The sequence below is a fragment of the Hevea brasiliensis genome, chromosome 18, assembly GCF_030052815.1.
Source record: "Hevea brasiliensis isolate MT/VB/25A 57/8 chromosome 18, ASM3005281v1, whole genome shotgun sequence".
NCBI classification, from domain to species: Eukaryota; Viridiplantae; Streptophyta; class Magnoliopsida; order Malpighiales; family Euphorbiaceae; genus Hevea; species Hevea brasiliensis.
Genome location: NC_079510.1, coordinates 42,844,713 through 42,865,740, shown reverse-complemented (window position 1 = coordinate 42,865,740; position 21,028 = coordinate 42,844,713). Strand labels below are relative to the sequence as shown.

General features: G+C 38.3%; 1 pseudogene; it reads right to left on the bottom strand.

Moving 5' to 3' along the window:
* Positions 1–2,878: 2,878 nt before the first annotated feature.
* Positions 2,879–20,778, bottom strand: LOC131175887 (loganic acid O-methyltransferase-like; annotated as a pseudogene).
* Positions 20,779–21,028: the final 250 nt, after the last annotated feature.

The window sequence follows — 21,028 nt, the reverse complement described above, 5'->3', positions numbered from 1 at the left end:
AGTCTCTGCACCTAGAGGGTCACAGTCAGCTGCTAGAGGTAGAGGCAGAGGTAGGGGTCCTGGAAGTCAAAGCACTGTTAACCAGCCAGTACCTAGTGGCGCACCAGTCAGAGTGTATACCATGCGTCAGAGGGAGGAGGCTAAAACATCAGATGTTGTAGCTGGTATTTTCTCCATCCTTGACCAAGATGTATATGTGTTATTTGATCCTGGCTCCACACACTCATATGTTAGTGCTAGTGTGATGTGCTCTACTGCTATTCAGTGTGTACCAATGGACTATGATGTGCTAGTAACTAGTCCATTAGGCCAGGAGGTCAGGGTAAATAGGCTATATAGAGACTGTCCTTTAGTGATCCAAGGACACACCTTTTTGTCTGATTTAATTGAAATGCCCTTCAGAGATTATGACATTATCTTGGGCATGGATTGGTTAGCCAGGCATCATGCGATGATTGACTGTAGACTGAAGACAGTCACTTTTGGTCTCCCTCAGTATGGTGATGTAGTAATACATGGGGAGAGGCAGTTATTGCCTTCAAACATCATTTCAGCTGCACTGGCCAGAAAAATGATTAGAAAAGGGTGTGAGGCATACTTGGCACATGTGATAGACACCCAAGTGGGGAGTCCAGCACTGAGGGACATTCCTACTGTATGTGACTTTCCGGATGTATTTCCTGATGAATTGCCAGGATTACCTCCAGAAAGAGAAGTGCAGTTTGAAATTGATGTTATGCCTGGTGTGGACCCAATCTCCATAACGCCATACAGAATGGCACCAGCAGAACTAAAAGAATTGAAAGTACAGTTGCAAGAGTTGCTTGATAAGGGCTTCATTCGCCCTAGTGTGTCACCTTGGGGAGCGCCAGTGTTGTTTGTTAAGAAGAAAGATGGCACTCTCCGGTTATGCATTGACTATCGACAGTTGAATAAGGTGACAATAAAGAATAGATACCCATTGCCCCGTATTGATGACTTGTTTGATCAGTTGAGGGGTGCAGCTGTGTTCTCCAAAATTGACCTGAGATCAGGTTATTATCAGCTGAAAGTACAAGAGCAGAGTATTCCTAAAACTGCCTTCAGAACCCGCTTTGGCCATTATGAGTTCTTAGTCATGCCATTCGGGTTAACTAATGCTCCGGCTGCTTTTATGGATCTGATGAACACTATCTTCAGACCATACCTTGACCAGTTTGTTGTGGTATTTATCGATGATATATTGGTCTATTCGAGGAATGCAGAAGAGCATGATAGACATCTGCGGATTGTACTGCAGACTTTGAGGGAGAAACAGCTATATGCCAAATTGTCGAAATGTGAATTTTGGCTGAAGGAGATATCCTTTTTGGGGCACATAGTATCAGCAGAGGGTATTAAGGTAGATCCTAGCAAGATTGAAGTTGTCCTTAATTGGAAGCCACCCAGAAATGTCACAGAGATTCGCAGTTTTCTGGGGTTAGCTGGATATTACCATCGATTTGTGAAGGGATTCTCCGTGTTGGCATCTCCATTGACCAAGCTACTTAGAAAGGATGTGAAATTTCAGTGGACGGAAAAATGCTAACAAAGTTTTGATGAATTGAAAAGATGTTTGACAGAGGCTCCAGTCTTGACTTTACCTACACCGGGTAAAGAATATACAGTTTACAGCGATGCTTCTCACAATGGGTTAGGTTGTGTGTTGATGCAAGATCGAAATGTTATTGCCTATGCATCACGCCAGCTAAAATCGCATGAGAGAAATTATCCAACACATGATTTGGAGCTTGCAGCTATTGTGTTTGCTCTTAAGATCTGGAGACATTATTTGTATGGGGAGAAGTGCTATATCTACACAGATCATAAGAGTTTGAAGTATTTGGGCACCCAAAAAGAGTTGAATTTGAGACAGAGGAGATGGTTAGAGTTAATAAAAGACTATGATTGTCTGATAGACTATCAGCCAGGGAAAGCTAATGTTGTGGCTGATGCCTTAAGTCGCAAGACTATGGCAAGTCTGAATGGAGATATTAAATGCTTTGAGATGATAAATCTTGATTTGTATTGTGAAATTATTTTGAAGTGCATTGAATTGAGTTGATTGAGATTTATTGAAGGTTGAGAGTTGAGAAAATTTTTGGAAGTACTTTTTTTTAGGTATTTGAAGAACTGTTTTCTCCAATTGCAAACGGAACTCTGTCAAAATTTTTATAAAATTTGCGGCAAAATTAAAAGGGACAAAATTTTTTACTAGTATTTAAGCTTTAAATAAATGGTTTTTAATTCTCACTAAAATGCTTTCCACTTCCAAAATGTAAGAAAATTGTTTTAAAATCCCTTGTAGGGTACTTAATGAGTTATTGGTAGGTGAAGTTCGGTAGTTCATTAAGTATTCTACGGGATCATGTTATGCCTTACAGAGGGGTAAGGTGTGACATTTATAGGTTCGAAACCGAACCGACTATTTGCACACCCCTAATTCTTCCTAGACAGACTTCTAAAACTGAATCAAAAACCCCAAATTTGTCTAAAATATTAAAATAATTACAAATGTAAACTATTATATATAGCAAGGCTAATCTTGATGTTAGCAAACACGCAAATTTAATGCGCACACACAATGGCATAATCATATAGTATAGAAAAAAGAAAATAATAATATAGAATTTACATGATTCGACTTTAAGGTCTACGTTTACGGGCAAGATGAGAGAAAAAGTTTCACTATAATGAAAAGAATAATATAAAATCACTCAAAATTCTTAAATCCTAACCCTAGTGTTTTTCTGAATAGCTCACAACTCTAATGCAAATGGTAAAATATTATAATATTTATATTGGTCCATATTACCACAGACCTCACTTTTTATCATAACCAGGTCACAACACGAAACTTTCAGGTCGGGACACAATTCGGATTCACAAAAACATATCCAAAATTCAGGCCACATAAAAATAACACTTGAAAATATAAGTTGATCATCACCTTAACTCTTTCACCTTTATCCAAAATGCTGAACACCATGCATTCAAATAGCAAGCAATTAGGTAACTTAGAAAAAGACATTCCATTGGGGATACCTAGTGTAACAAATGTCATCATCCCCCCAGTCACAAGTTCTTCAGATATATCATTCAAAAAATTTTCCAATGTCCTTGGCAAATTTAGATGAATAAGCATTGACTACTTCATTTGGAGCATTTGTGTAGTGAACCCTTTTTGTTCCATGTATGAGAGTACTCATCCAACAACTCTTCTGGCACCTTAGATAGCCAGCGGAGTGCTATAGAGTAATGCAAAAAATTGCGAGAGGACTTGGGAAGCAATCTATCATAGAAAGAACCAGGAAACCCTACTGTGAAATACTGCCTTTCTTGTGGGAGAGAGGTAAACAGAGTGTTGAAGTCATTCATTGCTTGATCACTCAAAAAAACTTAGAATTCTAGAATTTAAGATGCAAAGAACTGCAGCTGATATTATTGTTTGATAGCTTCTGGTAAATCTTGGACGTAAAAAAAAGGTGTTTGGTCCAACTGAACATCCCAAAGTTGCGAGATGAAATTTATTCAAAGCAATGGGAAGATAGTTGAATTCCAACTTCGCAGCAATCACCTCATTAATCTTTCCCTTTAAAACACTAACCATTTGTCTCTGGAAAAAATGGGTCAAAATAACACATTAGATGTCACAATTGCAATTTACCCCCGAGAAATGAGAATTGTCTATGCTAACTTAACTCGAACAATTCCGCAATGCAAATTTGATGGTTTTGACTGCCAAAGTCATTAGAAGTATACATTCTGGATAAGAAAAGAATCTAAACAATGAAACACATAGATGGTTATTCCATTTACATAAAGGTTAATGCCATGCCCTATTGGATCAAGGAAGTGCTGAACGTTGAAGGGAAAGGCCATATTTGAGTCGAGATGTATTGTTGAAATCATTAATGCATCATGTTAGCATGCAAGAGAGAAATTCGTATGTACTCATCTGGGTTGATATATAAACTTGCACCAGATATTAGGGGTGAGCAGATTTCAGTTTGAATCGAAAAATTGAACCGAACTTAGTCAATTCGATTCAATCGATTCGGTTTTAAAATTTAATATGTTCGGTTCAATTTTTATTATAAAAATTTTGGTTATTTCGGTTCAATTTTGTTTTGAAGATTCAAAAATCAATTAAACCGAATCAAATAGAATAGTAATTTTATATATTCAAATTGAATCAAATCAAACCGAATCGATTTTTGAATTGGTTTATTTTTATGAGGAATTTATAAATTATATTTAATTATATATATATAAATTATTTAATTTTATTGATTAATGTTTATTAGGTTTAAACCAAAGTCAAAATTAGATCAAATAACTTAAAAATCAAGTCTAAATTTAAAAATTAATCAAAAATCAAAATCGATCTGTTTGAACCAAACCGAATCGAAATAGAAAGGTTCGATTCGATTTGATTTTTCATCCATTTTGGTTCGATTCAATTTCTAAAATATGTAATTTAGTTTTCATAATTTAATTTGATTCGATTTAGTTTGATTCGGTTTGAACCGAATGCTCACCCCTCCCAGATATTGTGGATTTAACATAGACTTGTAAACCTGACCATATATGACTTAAAAGATCATACTGGTTTTTGCTCTGTGCCTTAGACAGTTTCTTTGCACATTCTGGTTGATTAAAATGTATAACCTATTAAATTAAAGTGGCGCATATCAAGAGTATTACTGAACACTTAAAGCCCAAAATGGAGGGGACGCTGTGCATGGAGGGTATGGTATTTTTTTTGAGTCAGGGCATTATTATTATGGGTAGAGACATCATTGTATTTTGGGTACCAGTGATGCTAGCCAGCTATATATATAGGAAATGCTAAAATGATATATTGCTGAATTTTTTTCTCGTAGTAAAAGATTGTAGTAGCTCCATGGACATAAGCTCATTGCTAAACCACATAAAATCTATGTTCTTTATTTTTTGATTGTCTTTTGTTTATTCTGTGTGTGTGCTTGATATTATTATTCAACAGAACTAGACTATAACGAGTCCCCACAAAAAGAAGATGAATAATTGGCATTTCGATTTTCTCATAGAAAAAAAATTCAAGATTCTTAATGCAGAACTTCCTTTTAAGCTACACCATTGACTGAGTTTATTAATATGTATAAATTTTCAGAAAATTTTTATTTAGACTCAGTCTACCATGTAGACCTAATCTAGGCAAAAAATTTTCTAAATTTTCATATAAACATTCAGGGATGAGTAATGACTGTTGAATGACACTTTTAAGGCGTAAACTAAATGCACTAGCTTAACTTTTGTACCTACAAACCTCCTTTTTTTTTTTTTACAAGCAAAATTTTTATTAATTAGGAAATCTAGGAAAAACTTAGCATGGGAACATCTAACTAACCCAGGCCAACCCCAATACACCCAAACTAGGATGTATCATGCTAAGTGAAAAAAATTTGAAAAAGACAAAATAAACAATCTAAGAGCAAAACTAACAACCCAGAAGGTCAAAAAAAAAAAATGATGCAAACAAATCAAAAACCTAAATAAAGCTAAATGAAATACAACTAAACATAGCTGACCTGCAACTTGAACAAAATGACATGAAAACAGCTGCATAAATGCTAAAAAATCTCATGAAAGATAGAACCATTATCAGCAAGACAGATGCGTATCAAATATAAAAGAAGGGGATGCCAAACTCCAGAAAAGTAATCCAAAATCAACAAAAATCAAAGGGGCACCACAACCAAGCAATAAAATCTTCACTACGATGAATGCCCTATTTTGCCAATGTATCTGCTATGAAATTGGTTTTCCTTGAAGAATAGATAACTGTAACAAAAGGTAAAATTCCCATTTTGCTACAAATTGAATTATAGGTACCATATAACCGCCAATGGACCAAATTTTGATTTTGAACCACCCATAAAATAGCAACCTTGGAATCTAATTCAATTGTGATACCAAGAGAAGAGGACCAAATATCCACTCTTGCTGACAAAATTGAAAGGGCCTTCTCAATAGCTAAAAATTCAGCTGAGTTTGAATCCTCCACACCTGCAAGGCAAGAAAACATACAAAGAAAAGTATCAAATGAATTGTACAACATGCCACCAATGGCACATGGACCAGGCTTCCCTAAGGATGAGTCGTTTACATTCCATTTGAGACAATTGAGATTAGGTGGACTCCAAGATACTACAAGTCAAACCATTGGTGGATTAGACCAAAGCTTGATAGAAGATGGATGAAGTAATGATTCTTGACCAGTGTAACGAAAGCTTGGGTCCAAAGCCTTCAACCAAATTGAAACTCAATATAGAATGATGCTACAAATATCAGTTATAGAAGAGTCTTTATCTTCAAAAACTTTCTGGTTCCTGGCAATCCATAATGGCCATAGAATTGCAAAAAAGAGAGAATTCCAGAACTTTGTTTGAAATTTTCCAAGAACCACTGATCTCCATTCAAGAAAAAGTAATGCAACTGATTTAGGAACATAAAAATAAATTCCCCACCACTTTAAAAACCAGCACCATACAAACCAAGAAAAGGTACATGAAAGAAATATATGTGAAACTGTTTCTACTTCCTTATTGCACCTCAGGCAAACATTTTGAGAAAGGGGAATTATGCCAAGATGACACAACCAATCCTTGGAACAGAGCCTCTCATGGCAAGACAACTAGGTCAAGATTTCAATTTTAGGGGGGGCAAGTCCTAACCAAACATTTGGAAAACAATCAAATGATTCAAATGAAGCTCTAAGAAGGCAGTTATAAAATGATTTAACTAAAAAGCTCCATTCTTCGCAGGCTGCCAAATTAATTTATCCACACTAGAAGAATAAGGCTGTATAGAACTAATAAGAGCCAGAAGTTCTACCAATAAATGAGTTTTCTAGTCATATAAATTATGATGCCATGAAAAATTCCACACCCAATTGCCATTAACCCAAGAACCCATATCATTAACCACAACATCTTGATTTAATGAGAGATTAAATAACCTGCTGAAAGAAAATTTGAGAGCCAAGTTTGGAACCCACTTGTCATGCCAAAATTGAATTATGCATCCATTACCAATAACAAACTAAATTTGCTCAAGAGGAAGAAAATTAGAATCTGCAGATTTAATTGAAGATTAAATGTTGCTCCATAGAGAGAAGATGGAATTGCCCGTAGCTAATGAAATTTCACATTCATACTGAAAATTCTGAAAAAATTCTAGAAAACTCAGAAAAATTCATAGACTCCAAATATATTTTTAGTTTTACCACGTGGTCTTTAAATTAATTTTTAAAAATCATCAAAGTTTTATATTTTTGGGGAATCAAACCTGATTTCTAAAATCCAAAAAATTTCAAATAATTTCCTAAAATTTAAATAAAATAAAATATTAATACAAAATAATAAATTTAAAAATTTGGGGTGTTACATTCTTCCTCCCTTACAGAAAATTCATCCTCGAATTTTACACAAGGCAGAATAAAGTACAGAATTACACATTGAATAGATAAGGGTACTTACTACGCATATCCCGCTCTGACTCCCAGGAGCACTCTTCCACTGACTGGCTCCTCCACAAAACCTTAACCATAGGGATCTGTTTTGATCTTAGCTGCCTCACTTAGTGGTCCACTATGGCTACAGGTTGCTCCTCAAATGTCAGATTTTCTTTCAGCTTTATTACATTCGGCTGTAGCATATGAGAAGGATCAGGTATGTATTTCATGAGCATGGAGATGTGGAATACAGGATGAACATGAGAAAGGTTGGGTGGTAGCTCCAACCGGTAGGCAACTGCTCCAACTCTATCAGTAACCTCAAAAGGTCCAATATACCGAGGTGCCAACTTGCCCTTCTTTTCAAATCTCATGACTCCCTTCATCGGAGAAACCTTTAGGAATACATAGTCGCCCACTACAAACTCTACATCCCTCCGTCTAGGGTCTGCATAACTCTTCTGCCTACTGAAAGCTGTTTTCAATCATTCCCTGATTAAAGGAACTATCTCTGAAGTGTACTGCACTAGATCTACATCATGCACCTTCGCTTCTCCCATTTCCATCTAACACAGAGGAGACCTACACTTTCTTCCATATAGTGCCTCATAGGGTGCCATCCCTATGCTGGAATGATAACTGTTGTTGTAGGCAAACTCCACCAAAGGTAGCTGATCATCCCATTGACCTCCAAAATCCAAAACACTCATGCAAAGCATGTCTTTTAGTGTTTGGATTATCCTTTCGGACTGTCCGTCTGTCTGAGGGTGGAAAGCGGTACTAGAGTTCAACTGTGTGCTAAGTGCCTCCTGCAACTTCCTCCAAAATCAAGAAGTGAACTAGTGTCTTTTGTCAGATATTATGAAAGCAAGAACTCCATGCAATCTGACTATTTCTCAAATGTAGAGCCGGACGTACTGTGCAACAGAATATGTGGTCTTCACAGGTAAGAAGTGAGCTGATTTAGTCAGGCGATCTACAATTACCCATATCGAATCATATCCTCATGTGGTACGAGGTAACCCAGTCACAAAATCCATAGTAATCATCTCCCACTTCCATTCTAGTATAGGGAGCTCTTGCAGCTTCCCTAACGGCCTCTGGTGTTCAAACTTCACCTTCTGACAAGTCAAGCACTTGGATACAAAGTCTGCTATGTCTCTCTTCATGCCATTCCACCAATAGCTATCTTTCACATCATGGTACATCTTGGTGGAGCCTGGGTGGACATTGTACAGTGTATAGTGTGCCTTTCGCTTGATTTCATTTCTGAGATTGTCCACGTCGGGCACACATATCCTGGAACCTTGCATAAGGGCGCCATCATTGGCAAATCCAAACTCACCACCTTCACCCTACTATACTCTTTCTATGATCTTCATCAATTGTTAGTCTCTGTACTGGGAAACTCTGACTCTATCTCGCAAGTCTGGCCTCACTAAAAAATAGGCCAACAATACCCCCTCATCTGAAAGATCTAGGATTAAACCTTGATCCATCAACTCATGTACTTTCTAAATCAACGGTCTCTTCTCTGCTGATATGTGCGCCAAGCTGCCAGAAGATTTTCTGCTCAAAGCATCTGCTACTACATTGGCCTTCCCAGTGTGGTTCTGGATGGTACAATCATAGTCCTTCAGAAGCTCCATCCATCTCCTCTGTCTCAAATTTAAATCCCTCTATTGGAAGATATACTTCAAACTCTTATGGTCGGTGTATATCTCGCACACTTCACCATACATGTAGTGTCTCCAAATCTTTAGTGCAAAGACTACAGCCTCCATTTCTAAATCATGGGTGGGGTAGTTCTACTCATGCCTCTTTAGCTGCCTTAAAGCATAAGCCACTACTTTTCCATTCTACATCTAAACACACCCTAAGCCAACTCTAGAGGCATCACAGTGCACGATATATCCTTCCCCACTCATCGGTAGTGTCAATATCGAGGCGGTGGTTAGACACTCCTTAAGCTTGTGGAAACTCTCCTCACAGTCATCTGTCCAAATGAATGGAACATTCTTCCGAGTTAACTTAGTTAGGGAAGCCGCTATCCTGGAAAAATCCTGCACAAAACGCCTATAGTAGCCAGCTAGACCCAGAAAACTTCGCACCTCAGTGACTGTTATAGGCCTAAGCCAATCAGTCAGAGTTTCAATTTTCTTGGGATCCACTTGAATACCTTCACTAGAAACCACGTGTCCCAAGAATGAGATGCTTTCTAGCCAAAATTCACATTTTGAAAATTTGGCATATAGCTGGTGCTCCCTCAAAGTCTGCAACACCATCCTCAAGTGCCACACGTGTTCTTCCTCGGTCCGAGAGTATACCAAAATGTCATCTATGAATACGATGACAAAACGGTCCAAGAATGGCCTAAACACCCTGTTCATCAAGTCCATGAAGACTGCTGGTGCATTAGTAAGTCCAAAAGACATCACCAAGAACTCATAATGATCATATTTTGTCCTGAATGTTGTTTTGGACACATCCTCATTCCTAATTCTCAACTAATGGTAGCCTGATCGCAGGTCTATCTTGAAAAAGAATCTAGCCCCTTGGAGCTGATCAAACAGATCATCGATCCGAGGAAGTGGATACTTGTTCTTCACAGTCACCTTGTTCAGCTGTCTATAGTCAATACGCAACCTCAATGACCCATCTTTCTTTCTCACAAATAAAACAGGAGCGCCCCAGGGTGAAGTACTCGGACGTGTGAAACCCTTGTCCACTCCTATAGTTGCTCCTTCAGCTCTTTCAATTCTGCTGGTGCCATCCTGTAAGGCGGCATTGATATGGGGTTTGTACCTGGCACAACATCAATGCAGAACTCTATTTCCCTTCCTGGTGGGAACCCTGGAAGCTCCTCAGAGAAGACATCCATGAATTCTTTGACAACAGGAACATTTTCCATATTGACACCTTCTATAGATGTATCTCTCACCAATGCCAAATACCCTTGATATCCACGCCTCAATATTTTTCTAGCACTAATTGCTGACACCAAATTATATGGAGCCACGCTCCTGTCACTGTCAAAGCTAAACTCTTCCACACCAGGTATGTGGAAATACAACTTTTTGTTCTTGCAGTCTAAAGTGGCATAATGAGTTGCCAACCAATCCATTCCTAAAATTACATCGAAATCCATTACTAGTAGAGGAACCAAGTCTGCTGGGAGGATCTTTCCATCCATTACTACTAGGCTACTCGAAAAAACCATGTCTATATCTATGTTGTCACTAAGTGGGGTAGCTACAGACAAAGGGCATTCTAAAGTTGTAGGGTTCCTACCCAATCTCATGGCAAACACAAGGGAGGCAAATGAGTGCGTAGCACCCAGATCTATGAAAACACGAGCCTCATAGGAATAGACTAAAAGAATACCTGCCACAACTACATTGGAAGCCTGAGCATCTTGGTGGGTCAGGGTAAAAACCTGAGCTTGACCCCTACCCTAGGTGGCAGAACCCTGATACTGATTTCTACCTCTTGATATGCCTCCAAATCCACGTCCCCCTTGTCCTCGACCTGGTATCGAATTGCACTGCTGCCATCTTTGGAAGCACCAGGATACAACTGACGAGGAACATTTGCAACAGAACCCTTTGACCCCATCTGTGGCTCGCTAAACACAAGGCATTCCCTAGTAAAGTGATCTTGTTGGCCACATCTGAAGCATACTTCTGAACCCATCATACAAGGCCCTGAATTTCCTCTTCCACACTGTGCACAAGGTGCAAAGGAGGATCCTGAACCAGACCCAGAACTGCTGTGTCCTAAACTATGACCACTGCTGGATCCGTACCCTGATCTGAATCCTCGAGATTTGTGTCTAAAACCACTCTTCTTGTTCCTACTTCTTCCTCTGTAATTACTCTGGCCTCCGCTATCTAGAGCACCCATGTGGGGAACACCTGAAGAACCCTCTGCTCTATTTTTCTTTACTCTTTCGCCGTCATCCACAACATAGCTAATCTCAATCTGTCTGGCTCGATCAACTTTCATATCAAAAGACTGATCAGACATCATGGCTAGGTTTGCATACCTCCTGTCAAGCCCCTTTAGGAACCTCTTCACCTTCATAGTTTATGTAGCTACTGCTGTAGGGGCATACCTGCTCAGTTCCAGAAATTCTGTAGTATATTCATCTACAGACTTGCCATTCTGCCTTAAGGCCTTAAAGACTCATTGCTTTTGATCTCTAAAACTTTATGGTACAAACCGGTTGACAAACAGTTCCACAAAACTGGGTCCATAATAAACTTTCAACCCGAGGTAATATGTAGTCATTTATCCATTGTCTAGGCATAGGCCCCATGACATCCTGCATACACTCTATAAGTCTTCTATCAGTCAATTGCAACTCTGTTCCTACCTGTCTGTAGGAATCCAAAAATTGATAAGCATCATATGACACATCATAAGTACCAAGCACCAACTTCTTGTAATTGATTATTTGTTTATAAGGTTCCCCTCTTGGTGCAGTGAATTGCTACTGCTGGGGAGAGTGGACCATGTACTATCGATGATTCTCTGCAAACCAGCTAGAGTAGCTGCCATTGGGTCCATGGGACCCTGTGCCATTAAAGACTGACCCTGAACTGGTGGCAGCTGCTCTTCTACTTGAGCAGCTCTAGGCCTCCTACCCCGCTTCCTCGGGGCAGGCGCCTCATTCTGTGCTGACACCTTGTAAGGCACATCTGGTTCTGGTGCTGTGGCAGCTCTTTTGCTTCTATGCATTTTCCTTAAATTCAGTAGCATTAGCCCACAAAATTCAAAACTGCATATTACACAGCCCTATAGACTCATATTTACACACAATACATAAAGCAGAAACTAAAAGCAAAGATGACAATGCAAGATGAATGTGGACCCTATTTTCCGCATGTGACTCTTATTAGACTCTTCCCAACACTTTAGACAATTTTTCCCTATGAATCTAGAGCCTAAGCTCTGATACCACATTTTTCATGACCCAACCTATGGGTCAAACCGGCACTAGGACCTGGGCCAGCCTAAAGGCCCCGAGGCCTGTAGTAAGCCTAACTATTCCTTAACCCAACTCTAAGGCCCATTTAGGGCCTAATTTCAAGAATTCAATCAGACAGAGTCCGGCCATAAAGTGGACCTTTCAATGGGGAGTTTTTGACTCACCCGACCTGTAAACACAATATATAATCAACTGGGGAGCTCAACTCACCCTCCACATACTCAAATGTCATAAAAATAAATGGGAGCTCAGCTCCCTCATCCAGTCCATCAAACATACATATTATAATAAGTTTACAGGTCTAACATGATAACTATATTACAAACCCAAATCAAATAAATATTTCTAACACATGCAGAAATTCTAGGAGTTAATAGAATTACACAAACATTAACAAACAACTTGCGAAGGAGAAAAGTAGGTCAACCACAACAAAAATCCTCCTGTAGCTTGAAAAATAATGAACAGGAGTGAGCGTTCCACTCAGAGAGTAAAATATCAATTTTAACCATAATCTCTATAACTATCTAAAGCTAATATACCCTATAGAGTGAAATGTAACATCAGCAATATTTTCACATCATAACAGCAAAAAGGTAATTTGGAGTACTCACGCACCCAATAATGTCAAATCATAAAATATATGGGAGCTGATCCCCTATACAGCTCTCTTTAATCCAACATGTGCCAGCGAAGAACTCAAACCTGACTTTCGCTTAATAAACCAAATTGGGGTCCCAGCGAAGAACTCAAGCCGTGTCTACCCCCGAAGGATCGGGTCCCAGCGAAGATCTCAAGCCGTGTCTATCCGTCCTATCCATAGCCAACACCACATCACACGCACGCTAACGAACGCACACTGCTCCAAATTACCACAACAACATCAATGGCACTTTAACAGTTGTGAATGCAACATAAAACGTGTCTAGAGTTTAACTACATAGATATATACATATAAGTGATGCATGGGCATGCTTGAACATATAATAATATCGAAATTACAATTAAAATTAATATTTTACTCACAGACTTGACAGCAGTCACTGTGGCGGTTGGGCGAAGGAAGAAGGCTATCCCGGCTCACCTGATAATTTTATTACAATTATTTAATACAATTAACTCAATACAAACTAAGAAAAGACCAAATACGCCTTAAGTCGTACCGAAAATCCGACAGAGTCTCCCCTATACCTAGGGCCTACCCAACCTGCAAATGGGTTTAAAACACACTTCTATATCCACCAACCATACATTCACAACTCAATCATATCACACAGCCCCTCCTGAGCCCATCCAAACAGCCATCAATCACAATATGTAAAATTACAGTTTAGTCCTTATAATTGACCTTTTTTGCAAAAACTACCTAAATAAACTCTAAAAATTCTAAAACTTTGCCCCGCAGTCCTTAGCAATATTACCAGGCTATTGCAAAAAGAATCATAATTTTTTGAGCTACCACGAATATTTTATGGATTTTTAATCTCATTTAAGCACTAGAAAATTATGAAAAAATAAGGTTCGAGTTTACCTATGCCGATTCCGACTTCGGGGACGCGCTCGGGACGTCTGACAATGGTGGGGTAGCCAAAATCTCGATCCAATTTGGAGACTTTTTCGATAGCCGGTCTGTTTGACCGGAAATTCACAAACTCGGACAACTGTCGAATTTCAGCGAATTGAAGGTACCTACACGAAGCCCACAATACGGGGGTTAGTATATAATTTTTACGAAATTTTCTAAGCTCATTTAATGCTCAAAAAAACACTACGAAGTTTCGTGGGACTCACTGAAAAATAGTGTCAGAAAATTTTGAAATTTATATTACCGGGAAGCTCTCGACGAGTGGAGCACTCTGGTACTCTCGGTTTTCTCGTGGGGTTCACGGTTTGCGAGAAATCTAGCCCAAAAATCAAAATGGGCTAAAACTTCCCGGACAAAAATTGGACAAACTGCTTGATGGATTTTAGTGTTCTTGGTGTCTATGGAAAGCTTTCGAGGTGTGGATGGTATTTGACACAAGACCTAGCCCAATCGATGGCCGGATCGGCCTGATTTCAGCCGAGAAGGTGAAGCATCGCGCGCGAGCAAGGGAGGCTTTCGTGCGCGTTTTCTAGCCACCTGGGAAGACGGCCGGCCGTGGGGAGGCACCAGGGCGGCGCGTCGACAAGGTGGGGAGGCTGGGGAGGCGGCGGAGCAGCCTGGGGGTGAGGGAGGAGAGAGAAAACGGGAGGGGAAGGAGGAGAGGTCGGGTTCTCGAGGGAGAAGGAAGAAGAAAAAGAAAAGGGCCGGTCCGATTTGATCGGTCCGATTCGGTCCGGTTCAATTCAGCTAGTCCAATTCAAGATACAAAATTTTGAATTTTTACTCTGCCTTGGGACCAAAAAAGAGGCCCAAAAATTTCGAAAAAATTCTAGAAAACTCAGAAAAATTCGTAGACTCCAAATATATTTTTAGTTTTTTCACGTGGTCTTTAAATTAATTTTTAAAAATCATCAAAGTTTTATATTTTTGGGGAATCAAACCCGTTTTCTAAAATTTGAAAATTTTCAAATTATTTCCTAAAATTTAAATAAAATAAAATATTAATATTACTCACAAAATAATAAATTTAAAATTTTGGGGTATTACAATTATATTTTGATTGTAGTGTCCGCACCCATACAGAGTCATGAGAGTGAACAAAATGCCAAAGCCACTTGAAAAGTAAAGCTTGGTTGTGGAGTAGGATGTCCTTGATGCTTAGACCCCCATTAACTTTTGCTTGTAGTAGGTGCACCAATTAACCAAATGAAGATTTTGTGAGGATGCATGACTTGACCAAAAGAAAGAACACATCAACTTCTCAATTCTTTGGGCTACTTACTTTGGGATTTTGAAGATGGACAAATAGTAAATAAGCATACTATAGAGGCATGACTTAATTAAAACAATCCTACCAGCCATTAAAAGTAATTTGCCCTTCCAAAAAGAAAGCTTTTCTTCAATTTTGTGAATTACTGGCAACCAGGTACAATACTTTCTTGCATCTACTCCCAAAGGGAAGGCAAAATAATGAGTGCAGAATTTGCCCACCTTGCAACAACTCAATTTTACAGCCAACTAAACGTAAGAGTCACTGACATTAACGCCATACAATAAACTCTTATGGAAAATTCACACTAAGCCCAGACATCAACTCAAGGCACCTTAAGATTCTAGAAATTTCAATTACATAATCCAAATTAGGTGGAGTAAAAAAGAGAGTATCATCAGTAAATTGCTGATGAGTGATAACTACATTACCATCTCTAATTGAAACCCTTTCCAATTTTCCTGAAGTATAAGCTGTCCGAATCAATAAACATAAGGGTTCTACAGCCATTATAAAAACAAATGGCGATAATGGATCGCCCTGATGAAGACCATTGCCCAATTCTTCCATAAGACTTCCACTGAACAAGATTGAAACTTTGGCATTGGTTGCACAATGCAAAATCCAAGACCTCCACTTTGCACCAAATCCCATCCCAAACATAGTATAGTCAAGATGCCTCCACAGAATTGAGTCAAATGCCTTCGCAAAGTCTACTTTAAAAAGGAAACAGCCCCTGCTCTTCTTCTTGTGATATTCTAAGATTTTTAAGGCAATTAGAAAACAATCAAGAATTTGCCTGCCACTTACAAAAGCACTTTGATGATGATTGATAATTTTTGGCAGGACCAATTTCAGCTTAAGAGCCAATACCTTTGTAACTATTTTATAAACCCCATGAATCAGACTAATTGGGCGATAATCTTGAACTCTCAATGCAACCGAAAGCTTTGGAACAAGTGCTATAAAGGAAGAATGAATAGAAGATCGTAGATTTGCAGTAGCATGAAATTTATTAAAGAGATGTAGCAAAACATCTTTTATAAGTAGCCAGGCCTTTTTATAAAAATTAAAATTAGCATCGTCAGGGCTAGGAGCTTTAGTGGAATCACAAAGCCAAACTACCGATTTAATTTCATCAAGAGAAAAGGGTGCCTCAAGCATAACAGCATCAGCAGGACTTATATGAGAGAAAGGCAGGTCAAGGACATAGCCATAGAAATCATGAATTTTGCAAAATCAAGCTTTAAAATGGCCAATAATAGCTTGCTTAATAGAAAATAAATCAGTAAGAGGGCAACAATTCTCCATAACACGCAAAATGCTATTCTTCCTCCATCAATTTGAGCATTGAGCTTAAAAGAAACGCGTGTTACAATCCCCTAACTTGCACCAAGACATTCGAGATTTTTGTCTCTAAATACTTTCACAACGAGAGGACCAGATATGTTTTTCCCAATTCAACTTCTGAATTGCACACACTTTAGAAGAGGAGAGATCTTGCTCCTCAGCTCAATTTTCCAAGTCATTGAGAGATTTTAGAATATTTTTAAGAGTAGCATCAGCATTACCAAAGACATTGTCATTCCATTCCTTAAGCCTTTGACGAAGAAGTTTCAATTTATAAGGAAGAGATGATCCACTATTAGTGGCAGAAAATTCTTCCCAGAAAGACCTAATGATGTCAAAAAATCCAGGCCAGGTCCACCAGGCATCCAAGAACTGAAATGGTTTAGTCCCCCAATCTTGTTGATCCTCATAGAGAAGAATGGGATTATGATCTGAAGACCCTCTAGGAAGGGCCATTAGCCGAATTCTTGGAAAGGAAGATAACCAATGATGAGAGATAAGGGCCCTATTAATTCAACTCATTAAGAGCGTGTTGCACCATGTAAAACTTTTCCCTGAAAGTGCTACATCTACTAAAGCCAAATTATTGACAGAAGAGCTGAAATTATTCATACTTGACACAGAGAAAAACCCATTTTTCCTATCAGCAAGATCTAATACTTGATTGAAGTCCACAATTAACAACAAAGGCCCTGATTTTGAATTGAGTACTTGTAGAATCTCATCCCATAAGATTGCATGTTCATTCTCACCATAAGGAGCATAAATAACAGCAATAGCTGTAGAAAAATTATTCATAGAAAATAACCCTCTAATCAATATCCAACGTTGAAAGCATTCACTTGAAGAAACTAAAAAACAATCTTTGTTCCAAAGCAATAAAAACCCTATAGAAGAACCATCTGAATCCATAGAAACACACCTTACGTTACTCATACCACATATTTGCCTAACAGAAGAAAGACTAATAGCCCCACACTTTGTTTTAAGTAACCCCACCAAATCCACCTTATGCTTCAGAATTACTTTACGCAAAAAGGATTTCTTATGAGCACCCCCACAACTCCTCACATTCCATGCTAAAATACTAAACATCTTTAAGAATCAACAAAGACTGAACAAAGCTAAAAACCAAAAAAATAAAAGAGCAACAAATAAGAAATTTTATTAAAAGAAGCCTCAATTCTCTTGCTCAAATAGAGAAATGTCATTATTGATTCGATGCGTCAGATGCTTAACTAATAAACTTTCATCCCTTTCATAGATAAAGCCAAACTCTTTTCCACCTTGGATAGTAAGAGCAGCTTCAGCTTCTGGCAAGAGAGACACATCCACATTAGTAATTTCTGATTCTGATGGAACAAACAGATGAGTTGGCAAAGCTTCCCGAAGAATATTATTCATCCTTTTAATCTCACTATTTGAGGCTATGAAAGACTTTTTAAATAATTCTTTACTACGAACCTTACCACCATGACGCAGCTTGGGGTAAAGATCCAATATAACAATTAACTGTCTACGAGCCTTTGATCGCTGTTTGATAAGTCTTAAAGCCTTAAAGTGGGAAAGAGGAAGATTACTATTAATAATTGGGCTTTCTTTCTCATCATTTTCTTCAGGCTTAGACAATAATCTTAGACTAGTTAGAGAGGAGGTTCGAACAGGGTCTACAAAAATCAGCCTAGATGGGGAACATGGCCTAGATGGGTTCACCGCTGAAATTAAAATGTCATCACATAGAGGAGGGAAAGTTGGCAACATCTGTGTACTTTCAAATTCTTCAATATTAAGTGCCGATACCTGTATTGGTGGTATGGGCCTCAAAGGCAGCATTTGTAATTCAAAAGCACAACACCCGTCCCCCATGGTATTGGAAAAATCGGCATTCTTTGAAGCGTCATCACTCTGAGCTCCTGCATTACAATAATGAGAAGGAAATTTCAATGCCCCATTTATTGAGAGTTAGCTGCTGCATGGGTGGCTATCTCGAGTATCACCACTAATGGGAGAGGCATCCAATGGGCACCTTATAAGATGTAGTGAAGGATCACATGGAGTTTGCTAATTTGAGAAAGGAGGCATTGCATCACCTTTAATTCCATCTTCCTAGTAAGCATTTGACAGCCCAAATTCGTTAGATATGCTAGCTCGCCCAGAACTACTGCTAACATCTTCATTAGGACTATTTTCCATATCAGCTTTATGCTCCTTAAAGCCATTCTGGTTATAACAGAATCTAATAAAATCATTGTTACCGCAACACTCTTCAACCATTAAAACATGAAATCTAGTTTTCTCAACATCAACAGCAATAGTTTTAGCACTAGCAGAAGAAGAATCTGTTAATAATAATATTCTCGTAAAACTCAACTGTGATTTCTTTTATGTAAGAGGATTTTTAAAGGCCCCACACATACCCCCGATCCATCTAACAAAGTGCTTAAACCATAAGTTCGGAGGAACACCAAATAACCTCAACCAAACTAGCCTTTTCTAAGAAGTAAATACCTCATTCCAAGGGTTAATATTTGAGAACCAGTCACTAAGTGATGAGGAATCAATGAAGCTGCTCATGAACTTTGGATCTTTAAAGATAAAAAGAACAATATCACCTCCCATTGGTATCACTGAGATTGAAAAAATACCTTCCTTAATCATGTATTCCTCCATATTAGCAATATTATGAACATTCAGTACCGTAGCCACTGCACATCTTGCTAACTAATCCATGTTCTCCTTTTTTAGCTCTTTAGGCAATGTGTAGTGGCCACTCATGATATAGCTTAGAAAAGCATCCCCATCCTTTGGCCTGCCTTGACAAATATCAAAAAGTTCCCCAACACCCTTCTCTACTCCCTTCTCAGTTCTGGTTTCATTCATATCTTTTTGAACATTTTTATGGAATGTAGGAGGAGAATTTTTCCTATAAACTTTCTTCTGAATAGGAGGAGGCCTTTTCTTTGCTTGTTCTCCTTTTGCACCCACTCATTGTCGAGGAAGCTGTCTATTCTCCTTTGTATCATTAACCTTTCCCCTCTCTGCCTTGCCTCTACCATATCTTGACTTAAAGGCCCATAGCTTGTATGAACCAATCCGTATTCCATTAATCGCATTCAAAAGTCTATAAAAACCATCCGATGATGTGCAAATGAACCCAAACCGTCTACCCTTATGACTGAGTTTGTTTGGGATGTAAATATTATTTATTCTTCCTAATTGAGAAAAAGAACACCATAGCGACCTAGCATCCCAGCCTGAGGGGAAGTTCTCAAAGTATATACTCTGAATAATAGAAATAGGGTGAGTCTGTCTAGAGTTCTGAGCATGGCTGAGTTTAAGGTGTGTGGAAGATGAGGGTTTACGGGAGAGGTTTCGCGAGGAAGAGGGTTGGGAGCTCATTGTTCTAACTAAACCATTATCACATCACGTCTATTTCATTTTGCCTCTCTAGCTCTAACCTATAAACCTCTTTATCATGAAAGAGAAGAAAAAATTTTCATCATCCATCAAATGGTTAGAAGATAGCATCAAAGCAAATACTTTTTAATAATGCAGAGAAATACCCGATAGTAATGCTTTGTTTGGATTGATGGAAATGGAGAGAAGAGAAAAAAAAATAAATTTGATTTCTTTTCATTCCTTTGTTTGGACATTAAGTAAAAGAGAGAAAGGAAGAGAAATAAGAAGAAATGAGGAGAAATGAAATTTCTCCTCTTCTTTGTAATTAACCCACACTATTTCTCTCCAAATTAGTGGGAAATAAAGAGAAATGGCGAGAAATTTATAGTAATGCACTAAAATGTCCTTCTACAACATAATAGACATAAGAAAAAAAAATAATATAATAGTTATTTCCTCTCTTTTTTTTTCAAGAAAGAAATTGCATTTCTTTCCAATTCTAATAATCTATCTAAATAATAGAAAATAAATTAATTTTTTTTTCTTTTCTTTTCTCTTTATTGCACTTGTTTAATTTCTCTCCAATTTCCTTCCAAACACTGGGAAGAGTTCTTGTAATAGCTGTACTCCACCAAACATGGAGGTGAATCTGTTTCCCATTTAGGCATCTTTGCCTGTAGGTAAATGCAAAGTATCCCAAGTAGTGAACCCATGAGCATGAGCACGAGGCTTATGCACCAATTGATACGATCCTTTGCAAAAGGTTCAACAAAGTTAAACAGCATTGCAATAAACAAGTTTAAGAACGCAAATGCAACCAACGAGCATTTGCCACTCCCAGGAAACAGAATGTCTTATCTTGCGCATTAACAATGGCTATTTGATTATTGAATGGAACTTTTTGTAGCGCAGTTGAAA